This window comes from Ictalurus punctatus, chromosome 23 (genome assembly GCF_001660625.3).
Source record: "Ictalurus punctatus breed USDA103 chromosome 23, Coco_2.0, whole genome shotgun sequence".
NCBI classification, from domain to species: Eukaryota; Metazoa; Chordata; class Actinopteri; order Siluriformes; family Ictaluridae; genus Ictalurus; species Ictalurus punctatus.
In genome coordinates, this window is record NC_030438.2 from 14,488,153 (window position 1) to 14,497,211 (window position 9,059).

Genomic DNA, 9,059 nt, shown 5'->3' on the forward strand with positions numbered 1-9,059 from the left:
TTCAGAATTTTGGACCTCACTGTACAGACACAAATCTTCTCTTTTTTTAATTTAAAATTGGAAATAAAAAGAAGGTTTTAGAATTTTGAGATATTTAAAATAAAGACAAAAATCAATATCTTGAATATTTAATGTCCAAGATTCTGCCCTATTTCTAGGTCCCTATTTAAATATAAGCAAATTTGTGATATTGACAATGTTAACTGCTTTGTACAAAAGGTCAGATTTCCTCATGCCTAATCTCTTCTACTGAAACATGTGTTCAGAGAACATTCCAGTGAATTTAAAAATGGATCATGAGGTTTTGCACAAACTCGTGGAGTCCATGCCAGCTTGAGTGCACACAAATGGAGCCATACACACATATAAGCCTTATGCTTACTATTTACCGAGGGCTGTTTGTGTATAACAAATTCCATGGATCAATTTTAGTGCATACCCTCCCCCTCAGTATACCCACTTGTTTTGCTGGTTCAGAAGTCCTTAATCTACTCTTGTGTTAGCTTCCCCTTTACTCTGTCGCTTGTATGTTTGTTTTTGTGAAACTTGAGATTCTTTTTGTAATAGGTGCATTTTTATTTGAATTCCACCCTTCTCTGCCCCTGGCAGCTGCAGTCAACCGCTGTCACTGCCATCATTGACTGAAAATATTGTCCTGCTGAAGCAGTAAGGTAAAATTAATAAAAGTGCTCAAAGTGGGCATCTCCTTCTTCTTTTCATGTCTAAAAACCATCATGGTGGAGGATTAGCTGCTCAGCAGTATAATACTGAACGTTGCACTAGGGGAGGCTCCTTCCTTCACACACATTTGCACACCCATTCATGCACTATGGACACTTAGAAATGCCAACCATGCAAGTTTTTGGACTGGGGGAGGGATGGATGGAAATTGTTAGGAAGTTGGGGTCAGAGTCTGGGAGGAAACCAGAGTACCCAGAGGAAACCCCCACAGCACGGGGAGAACATGCGAACTCCACACACACAGGGCCACGGTGGGAATCAAACCCCCAACCCTGGAGGTGTGAGGCGAACATGCTAACCACTAAGCCAACGTGTGCCCTAAAGTGGGTATGATATGTACTCAGTGCTCAGTACGTAGTACCAGGAATGATTTTACTCTCTTTTGTCCCTGCTTGAGAGAGATTGACACTGAACTCGCGGCTTCACTATTTCTCTTGCACTGCTTTAATCATGATCCATTTATGATATTGCAGTGCATCGCATATCTATCGCACCTTTGAGTTTACAAAAATCATTATGTGACAGGCGATTAAATGAAATGATTTTAAAAAAAGCAGGAAGGTTCACGAGTTGGAATCCTCTTATGGCCATTTTAGCAAAGCGTTTTCTCTGTACCCCCATTGCAGTTGTTTTGTGATGTCCTTCATAAATTTTACTCTACATTTAAATTAAGGCAGTTTTCATCCCATTTCCTTTATGAGCTTATCTTTTGTCCCAAATGCTTAAAAAGTAATTGGAAGTGAAATATTCACCCTGAGATACTGTGCTGGCAAATACATGTTAAAAATTTCAATTTATTCCTTTGCTTTTCCTTAACTGGTACTGGGTAATAGTAAACTGCTTTTTAGGACTACACAACTGGTGCACACTGTCATTAAAGCAAAAATGGGATGTACCAAATATTAAGAAATGTATGGAAATATTTAAAGGATTCTACTTTTTACTCAAGTTGATGTCAACAATATAAACTGTAAGGAAAATTGTTGTATTCAATAAGAAAAGAATGTAAAATAGAAGCATTTTCACTAGCGCTCTCAGACTTTTGGACCTCACTGTACATACATACAGTACATACACATATAAATTGTACATATACATACTGTACATACGAGCAATTCAGCCTTTCCATTGAACATGTGGAACCTGTGTGGCTATTTGCAGAGTTAGCAGTCAAATAAAATCAAAACAACAGTACTCTTCTGTACTCAAATATAATGGTCAAGCTAGGAGTCATTACAATAGAATGCAAACCTCTGCTTCTTCTCCTTACATGAAGGCAAGCTTCAAATGATCACACAAGTTCTTTTTTTAACCAGACAATATTCTCTAATGCAGACAAATTGCTTTTGTACGTATCAGAACTTCAAACACGCATGCTGTGTTTGGAGTGAACCTAGGTATAAACACACTGATGTACACACACACACACACACACACACACACAGAGTGCAAATGACAGCACAAATCAAAGCCGCTGTCTGCTATGATGTGGCCACGTAAGCATCACAGCTCATGCAAATGAGAGGAAATTAATTTTTTATTCCTTCTGCCTACATGCTGCACGCTTCATTCAGGTTTATTTTGCTTGGATATCCTTCGCTGTGATCTTTGTCTTGCCCTCTCTCTGTAACAGACCCACACATGCATATATGTCAACTTATGAATGTCAATCTATGCTGGTTTGCTTACGCTATTCTTATGAATTTAGCACAGTGTGTGTGTGTGTGTGTGTGTGTGTGTGTGTGTGTGTGTGTGTGTGTGTGTGTGTAAAAAGAGGGAGAGACAGAGATGTTCACTTTAATACAACCCCAATTCCAAAAAGTTGGGATGCAGTGTAAAATGTAAATAAATGTCAATAAATAAATATTTTTCCTTAAAATGGTGCCTTTCCTTAGTTTAAACATTTGATATGTTTTCTATGTTCTACTGTGAATAACATATGGGTTTATGAGATTTTCAAATCATTGCATTCTGTTTTCATTTACTGTTTATGATACAGATGACACAGGTTTACACATGGTGCCAAGCACTCGATATATCCACAGTAATCAATGAAAAAATAAAGAACAGAAAGAGTAAAGTTAAAACATAAAACTTTTAACTTAAACACACTGCAAGAAGTGATGGAATCCAAAGCACACAGCAGTGTTTCTCTAGGTGAAAAGCTCTCTCACTTGTGTATCAACCAGACATTTAACCCAGCAAACACAAAACATCTGCCAGACATGTAGATCATGTCTGTATTGCGTCAGTCTGTCTAGGAGCATATCTGTATTTCTGCACAACTTGCAAATAAGGTTCGGTGTCAGACGTCTGACTACGATTCCTCTTGGACATAGAATTGTGGCTCAATATTTGATCATCTGGCTAGAAGTTTTTTTGGACATCTGTAGACATGCAAGACAAGTGCAGGAAATCAATATACGAATTGTCAATTCAATTTAAAAGTTTTCATTGGCTACATTTACATGCACATCAAATTCCATTTAAGGTCTATATTCAGGTGGCAGTCATATTCTGAATACAGTGTTTATATTCATACAGGCATCAGAATATTCCTGTACATGGTTGTTGTAAGTATGCCTGAGTTGCTATTCCTAAATACCTAGCCTACAACCAAGTATCTGTTAGCACCCACAATTCCATGAAGACTGAGCATGCACATATATCTCCTTTCAGTGGATTTTCAGAATAAGATTTTTACACGCAACAATTCACCGATTAAAACAGGAATATTCCAGGAGTGGGAATCAGAAATTGGGAGATCAGAATATTTTCTTAATCTATATCTGGCAATCGGATCGTGGCGTTTACATGACACAGTACTATTTAGAATATTGCCAAATTCCGATTAATATCTGAATAGTGTCTGTTGAGGTGAGTGGTTGATTGTCGTAGCTTATACCACAGCACTGTTGAATTCTGAATTCTGACTGGCTGACACACTTTCTGAGGTGTGCAGATATTTTTTAGTAAATGCACAGCAAAAGTAGTTCCAGTCAAGTCTTAACCGCATTACAGTTCCACATCACTTTGCCAAGGTATCTGAAATAACAGAAAAGTTAGCCTACTGTCCACCACAGCACACAGATCTAGCAACAAACAAAATGACAGAAAACTAACATTTTCCAGCAATACATAAGGAATAATTATTTGAAAATTGTGCACCCAAGGAGAAGCAGAGGCTTGAGCTACTGATATGCAGTTATTAGAGAGCAAGAAAAAAAGAAAGAAAACACGATAGAAAAAGGAAAGAGAGCATGAGAGAGCATGTGTTATAAGCCAGTGAACACGTGGCAATATTTATTTATTTATTCGTTGTATTGTCTGCAGTAATAAAAGATGAAAAATGGTGTGAACAAGTAAGCTCATCGATATTTATTTATTTATCTGTTCTATTTTTATATTATCAGCATGAAACTAAAAAGTGAACTCTCTCTCTCTCTCTCTCTCTCTCTCTCTCTCTCTCTCTCTCTCTCTCTCTCTCTCTCCATTAACTGAATATCACTGGCTGAAACCTCCATTACTAGCTATAGCTCTAATATGGGATGGGATGTGTAATAAATTACTTCCACACACAAGAGCATTTTAAGGACAAAAACATGACTTGAAATAAAACATCTGAACATTGTGTTGAGGTGTAGTAACTGTGGAATAAATGGAATAATTGACTCTGGTCCGTTGAATTATTAGAAAATAATGCACACCCAAGGTGTAACGGCCACTCTACTTCACATCGTGGCCACATTATCACCTCAGGGTGTGCATTATTTTCTAATAATTCAATGGCCTGTTATCAATTATTCCTTTCATAATGTTCACATTGATGTTATAGTCTGCTGTCAAAATATTTAGACAAATTATTTGATGCTTTGGCAATTGTTCTTGAAACATTCATATCAATAAAGCTCCATAGAATTTAATTGAACTGAATGCTACAACAGGCAAACACGCAACACCATGTGAAATAATCCATAATGCATTAGTGAATCTAATCATAATGGTAACTATAACAAACTTTTACTGCAGTTCTGCGTGTTTGTCCAAGTGGTGTTGTTGTACCTAGCTGTCCAAGATGGCAGACGCGCTTGTGGTCTCATTCAAAGGTACTCATTCAAATGCTGTTTTGTTCTTAGACCCCTCTTCAATGTCCTTGTTTCATCTTGTTTGAAAAGAGCCAAGACAAAATGGCCACTGAGGTTATTCTTGCTTTGTCATCTGTTCACTGCATTCCCATTCTATTCTAAAAAAAAACAAAAAAAAAAAATCATTCTTGTTCATCCCATTTTCTCAAGGGAAGGTGCCCAGCTGCCCAGCATCTCTTTCACTTTTTATCTCTCTTCTCTGTCTTCCCTAAGGCTATCAATATTTCTCTCTATATATTTTTTTAATTTCAACAAAAACCAAGATATACATTTCTCTGTGGATACTGAAGTCCTCCAGATTGACGTGCCTTCTCTTTTATAATACTATATATACCTAAATAAATACCATTTAGCTCACAATTGATCTCCGCTGTAAAATAATGAAGGACGTCTGGTTCATCTGTGCCATGAACAGATTAAATGAAAAAGGAATTGGTTGGAAGAATCATATGTGTTACATAGCCGTGTGATTTTTTTTAAAGATATCTATAATAAGAAGCATTCTCTCTTATTCTCTCTCTATTTTCCTCTGCATTCTCTCTATTTTGTTCTGTCAATTTAAAATAGTGCTGCCACTTCTGCTAGTTCACCTGATGTTGTCAAAATGTTCAATGCACTGACAGCTGCCCTTTGATAACACAACAGCCTTGAGTGTGCGATTGAAAGTCTTTTTCTCTCTTTTTTCATTACTATCTCAGACCTTTTCTTCCTGGAGGTGGAACAATTGAAAAATTCACAATATGAAAACCATATAATATACAATCACACTCATATTTCTTCCTTTTTTATTTTGATTTGAAGCCTTTTCATACTTCTGTTGGTGCAAATCATTTAGACTACTCAAAGTGTTAGCATACTAATATTTATTTTTTCAATATGAATATTTGTATGTTTAATTAAACATACAAATAAAATTAGTATATATAGATATTTTAAAGAGTCTGTTCAGGTGATAAAATTATTTTTAAAAGCTGTAATATTATGATTGTAAAAACATTTAAAGAGCTTACAATCTTAAAAATAGTCTTTCAATGGCACTTTACAGCACCATAAGAACCATTTGTCATTGTATAGGGTTCTTGACTTGAGCTAAATGGTTCTTTGGTGATTAAAGAAGTTCTTTATCTTTCATTAAAGGTTCTTCACAGCAGTGTATTGATTCTTCAAGGTATTCAACAGGTTTAAGCAAACCCTATAAGGTTCTTAGTGGGACTGGAAAAGATTATCCTGTGGGTTCCTTAAAGCACCAGTAAATAGACGGTTCTCTAAAGATCTTTACAGTTTACAGTTACATTTATATTATGCTTTTCTAGACACTCAATGTGCTTTACATAGTATGGGGGGAATCTCCTAAACCATCACTAGTGTGTAGCATCCACCTATATGATGCGATAGCATCCATAGTGCGCCAGAACGCCCACCACACAACAGTTATTAGTGGAGAGGAGAGATTGATGTAGCCAGTTCAGAGATGAGGATTATTAGGGGGCCATGATAGAGAAGGTCTAATGGGGGAATTTCGCCAGGACACCGGGGTATACCCTACTCTTTTACGATAAGTGTCTTGGGATTTTTAATGACCACAGAGAGTCAGGACCTCTTGATTTCAAGGTAATTAGGCATTTGTAGAAAACAACTTGCATTCATCTTACGTTCAATGCAAGCACTGTCTTTTATATACAGACTTTACTGGTTTATCCCCCACATGAGCATGCATTTAATTAAGTACTTATTTAGAGTCCCATTAGGAACTAAACGAAGCCAGTTAATAAGTCCTTAATTACAAAGCATTAGGTATTTGGTGTTTATTATTTTTCCTTATTTAATTGTCATGCTGTACCGTTTTGTTTTGTGTGTCGCAATAATATTGAAGATACTTTAATAATGGTAGTGTATTTACATGGGGCGCACCTTGGCTTAGTGGTTAGCACACCTCCAAAGCCTCACACCTCCAGGGTCAGGGGTTCGATTCCCACCATGGCCCTGTGTGTGCGGAGTTTGCATGTTCTCCCCATGATGCGGGGGTTTCCTCTGGGTACTCTGGTTTCCTCCCCCAGTCCAAAGACCATACATGGTAGGCTGATTGGCATGTCCAAAGTGTCCGTAGTGTATGAATGGGTGTGTGAGTGTGCCGTGCGATGGATTGGCACCCTGTCCAGGGTGTACCCCACCTTGTGCCTGATGCTCCCTGGGATAGGCTCCAGGTTTCCCTGTGACCCTGAAGGAAGGATAAGCGGTATAGAAGATGGAAGGCTGGATGGAGATATCCATGGCTTTGGGGGTTTACAGTTTAGCTATGGGAGTTTGTTATTATGTTTGTATTATTAATGAACACTCTGCAATCTGTATTTTTATTTATTTGTTGTTCAAATTTTTTTAAGTTTAAAGTTAGTTTTACTATAATTAGCAGGCCTACAGCTTCCAACAAGACCTTTTGGCCAATCATATGCTTTATTATACACTAATTAAAATTTTGATCATTCAGCAATAGATGTACATATATACAGCTGGAAGAACCTTTTTAAGACAGCTAAAATGACCTTTTTCCTCCCTGACTCTTGAATTTAAATCTTGTCAAACATGTCATGTTAGCCTGTTGTCCAATTAGTGTTAATCTTTTGTCTTGTTAAAACACCATGTGCACTAACACGTAACAAACACCAAGAGACACATCAGCTTCAATAACTGTGTATTGGCACTATGTTGGGGGCTCTAATGGAAATTGTCACGCTTTGAGAGTTAATGTTGATGAGAACAATGTGTCAGTTCTCATACTTTGTATGGTTTGAGACTGATTATCATCCTGTACTACTACGTTTGAATAAAAAGTTTGAAAGATCAAAGAATGCTCTTAAGTGTTTTAATTCTTACTTATTATCTTACTTATTATCATTATTCCTGGTGATTATATTAAAAAATATTACATTTTCTGTTTTCTTTGTATTTGCTGCCACCGGGTCAAATATTGAACAAATATGGCTTCAATTCCACAGTGACACAGACCATACACAGCTTTACATATCTGTATCAAGTATTATTACATGGATCAACAAAAACAATACAGACAATCCGCAACTTCTAAGCAATTAAAGGCATTGGCTAATGTTAATGTTCATGAGACCACCATCAGGAGAACACTGAACAACAATGATGTGCATGACAGGACTGCAAGGAGAAATCATGATAGCTTCTTGACTTAATTGTTTGAGGCTATGTTGTTACTAACCTTGCCCTGCCCCACCAAAATCTATGATCATGTGCCACTCCTGTTTTACATGCATGTTGATATCACATATGGAATGATTACAATTTACGGTTGTCTTAGTCAACAAAGCAAATCAAGCACTCTTCTTCTTCCCCCCCCCCCCCCCCCCCCCCCCCCCCCCCCCCCAGATCATCACGGAATGGAGATTTGATTTAAGAAAATGACACTTAATTAATTAAGTGGGTTGTAACAGACTTAATTAAGACTCGGTTGAAACAGACCATTCTTTCTTTTTTTTTTTTTCTTTTTTTTTTTTTTACATTTATTTAAGTTTTATACATTTATTTACATTTATTTATGCAAATGAGGTGTCATGTAATTAAATATGCCTTGATTTGCATACATAATAAAACCTAGTCTTTTGATGTTAGAATTGCAATATTTATTTCTTGGTGAAGGCACTCTCAAGAGATTGATGGAATATCTTTCCTTTATTGTTTTATCAAGTTTTTAGGTATGAAATCTAATATAAATCCAACAGTAATGAACATTTTAATTATGGGTAGAGATGAACATTTCATGAATCAGAAATTAAGATTTCTGATTCTGAGTATAGTCATTGGGGTTTGTAAGGTTTTTGAAGGAAAATGACATCATAAATGGCACATAAATTGGCATATTAGGAAAACAAGATTTTCATGGATATATGTTGTGATGTGATCATGTCAAGAGGGCCTTTATAGCCTACATTAGAGTTATAATGCAGTGGTTATGAGTTATACTTTTTTATGCTCTGTCTTGATATTTCTACACTTCAGTGAAGACATTTCAAAGAATCAGTTAATTCACATGTATTAAAAAAATGATTGACATGACCAAAATTTTCATCTCTTCCTGTATCATGACTTAAGCATAAAGCATAATCTGTAGTTTGTTTACACAGTTAACACACATACCTAAAAGTTGTT